The 3,518-nt window shown below is 36.3% G+C and overlaps 1 non-coding gene across 1 annotated transcript; it reads left to right on the plus strand.

Annotated features, from left to right (window-relative positions):
- The first annotated feature begins 942 nt into the window (after nucleotides 1-942).
- Nucleotides 943-1,049, plus strand: LOC131232135 (small nucleolar RNA R71). The gene has a single exon (XR_009164742.1). It is a non-coding gene; the product is annotated as a small nucleolar RNA R71 (small nucleolar RNA).
- Nucleotides 1,050-3,518: the final 2,469 nt, after the last annotated feature.

A 3,518-nucleotide genomic window follows, 5' to 3' on the forward strand; every position in this document is an offset into this window, starting at 1 on the left:
GCAACTGACTTTTCTAGAAGTTCCGGTTCTAATTTTTGTGGGGCCTCACTAGATCCATTATTGTTGTCCTCTTCTGGTTCTTGAGGCTTTTCGGGCCTAACTGGAAGGGTTTTATCAATGATCTTCCCACTCCTAAGAGTGGTGATGGATTTATCATGCTCCATTTGATTTGAAGAGCTGGGATTACTTATCTCGTATTGCGGTTTAGAATTGGGGAGCGGTTGTGCAGGAAGCATCCACTTCCCTCCACTTGTTAATTATGACCTTATCCTTTGAATAGACGACGCAAGCGTTCCTAATGCTGTATGGACATCATGAAACGCTTGTGCCGAATTTTGATTAAGTAGCTCTTGTTCTCGAATATGTTTTTGAACTGGATCTTCTTGAGGTTTCCCTTGATTTGGAATTTGATTGAAGAAACCTTGATGGGTAGCAATTTGTCCATTTCTTCAACTAAAGTTTGGATGATTTTTCCAACCAGGATTGTACATATTAGAGGTCGGTCCATTGAAAGGTCATTGATAAGTATTCACGACATTGGATTGTTCATTCAACACTTCTCAAAAGGCAGGTATTGTAGGATAATTTTTAGTTGTATGAATGTTGCAATCACAGATGCCGCAAACATTTTCATTAACCTTATCCTTCTTTCCTTCCATGGCCTCAAATTTTCTTATGAGCGTAGTCACTTTATACTTGAGATCATCCTCTTCTTTCAAGAGATACAATCCACCTTTCTCCTTAGATTTTGTCAGCCTAGACGTGGTGTTTGATTTTGGGTAATAATCCCACGATTATGTTTTTTCAGCAAGACTATCGAGGTAATCCCATACCTTGTCAACATTTTTATTAATGAATCCTCTATTACACATTGTCTCGACCATTTGGTGTATGGAAGATGTCAGTCCATCGTAGAAAAAATTTGTAATGCGCCACGTTTCAAAGCCGTGTTGTGGGCACGAACTGACCAAATACTTGAACCTTTCCCAACATTGGTAAAATGTTTCATCCTCCTTTTGGGTGAAGTTCATGATTGCTTTTCTAAGGGTAATCGTTTTATGATGTGAAAAAAATTTCTTTATAAATTCTCTTTGTATATCATTCCATGTGCCAATGGATCTAAGACGCAGTGAATGTAACCACATTTTAGCCTTCTCCTTTAAGGAAAAAGGAAAGAGTTTCAGCCTGACTGTGTCCTCAAACCCATTTTGAAAATATAAAGTGGTTATGATCTCATCAAACTCTTTCAAATGTAGATATGGTTCTTCAAATTCAAGCCCATGGAACTTAGGAAGGAGTTGGATAACCCCTGGCTTGATGTCCATATGTCCTGTATTTTCAGGAAAAATCATGCATGAGGGCATACTCACCCCCGCTGGTTGTAAATAATCTCGTAAAGTACGAGGCGGGGGTGCTTGATGCACCTCATTCTCATCCTGAATGTCCTCCACCCTAGGTTGGGGTAGAAGAGGTTGGTTTTCAGCCATCACTTCAATTAACTCAGGGGATTTCGAGTGGTGTTTAGTCCTGCGATGGATAGTTAACCCCTCAATCAATCCTCCTTCAGTCAAGAGACGTCGAGTGTTGTCACGGGCCCACTTGGGCATGAAACACTCGCAGCCCTCAATCAAATTCGAAACCTAATCCTAAGAAAGGAAAAGAAAATCTAGAAAGAAAGAGAGGGTTGGAAAGAAGTTACCAAATTGGAGTCCTTAAGTTAAAAACCTGCAAAAGAAAACAAAACAAGTCAGTTTCTAAAGAGAAGGTCTAAAATTAGAAAATCCTTAAAAAGAAAGATAGAAGTAAACTAGTTTCTAAAAGAAGAAATTCCTAAAGGAAAGTGGAAATTTCTAAAATAAATTAGGAAAGTCCTAAACTAGAAAGTAAGTTACTAAAAGAGATCTGGAAAATAGAAAGTAGAGAAGGAGCTTACCGAATTAGAAATTTCTATCTTAAAAGCCTACAAAATAGGAAAGTTAGTTTTTAAACAAAAAGTCTACAAGTAGAAAATTTCTAAAAATAAATTAGGAAACAAAGTTAGATTCTAAAAGAGTTAGAATTAGAAAGTTTCTAAAAATAAAATAAAGGAAAGATGAGTTAGTTTCTAAAATTAGAAAGAATTTCTAAAAAGGGAAATAACTAACCTAGTTTCTAAAAATAAAAGAGGAAAGTTTCTAAAAATAAACTATTTCCTAAAAATAGAAAAATACTAGAATTAGAAAATTTCTAAAACTCAAACCCTAATTCTAAAAATAGAAAAAGTAGAGGAATTAGAAAGGGATTACCAATTTAGAAGTTTATGTCAGGATCCTACAAAATAGGAAAACAAGTTAGTTCTAGAAATCAAATAGAAATAAAAATCTAAAACTAAAGTTAGTAAAATCCTAATCTTAAACTAATCCTAAAACTAGTTAATTTCAGAAAAATGTAACCGTCAATCCCCGGCAACAGTGCCAAAAACTTGTTCACTCCCCAAGTATAGGGTTGTGATTTAGTAATAAACTCGGTGAGACCGAGGTCGAATCCCAAGGGACTGAAACCTGTATATAATCTGAAACTAAATAGAACTAGAATAAGACTAAGATGAAATCTAAATCGAATGAATTTGAGGGAATAATGGTGAAATATTAATCTAAAACATAAAGAATTCAGAGGTAGGAAACTAGGGATTCAGAGGATCCACTTGTAGAGATCAGGAAGATCTACGGTCGATTCATGAACTCAACTGGACTTCGAGTCCCATCTTCAACTAGTTAGAAGATATAACCTGAAAATCAATTCTTAACTTTATTTAATCTAGTTTTCAAGAGATTAGACGGGTGTAAATTAGAATAGATTCCATCACAAAACCATGCCCATGAGACAAAGCAAACAATAGAATTAAACCAATTCATAGCCAATCTGAGTGATGTATGAATGTCAGGAAGAGTTCCATCATTCAACCATGCCTAGGAGACGATGGTGAACAATAGGGTTCCCAAATTCATAAACCCTATAATGCTAAGAACATGCTCAAAGCTATTGCAGATCTATTGTAATTTCAGTCACAACAAACCATTAAGAACTGAAAGCATTCCTATTAATCAAACTAAATCAACATCAATTTAGTCTAACATGAATCAAAGCCATAACATGAATCAAAACCATAGAATCGTTCCCATCACACCACAAGCTTCACCTCTTAGTCCTAGCTAAGAGGTTTAGCCCAACATGATTGGACTAAATTTCACAAAAAAATAATAAAAAAATAAATAAAAACTTTAAAAACAATACTCTCTTTGTCCCTTCCACGGTTGCCTCCAACCTACCCCTTTTCTTCTTCCTGTGTGTCTCCCCTCTGGCGTTAGATCCTCCTCATGTACCTGAGAAATTCGATTTATCAAAGCCAGAGGCGGTGTTGAATTTTCGCAGCCCATGCCGTTTGTGCAGGAAACATGCTGCGTTTGGATGCAGATTTTGGATGACTGATCGTCCAGACTCTGCATCTGACTTCTTGGTAGGGTTCAAGATCCCTTATT

The sequence above is a fragment of the Magnolia sinica genome, chromosome 17 (genome assembly GCF_029962835.1).
Source record: "Magnolia sinica isolate HGM2019 chromosome 17, MsV1, whole genome shotgun sequence".
In the NCBI taxonomy this organism is placed as follows: Eukaryota; Viridiplantae; Streptophyta; class Magnoliopsida; order Magnoliales; family Magnoliaceae; genus Magnolia; species Magnolia sinica.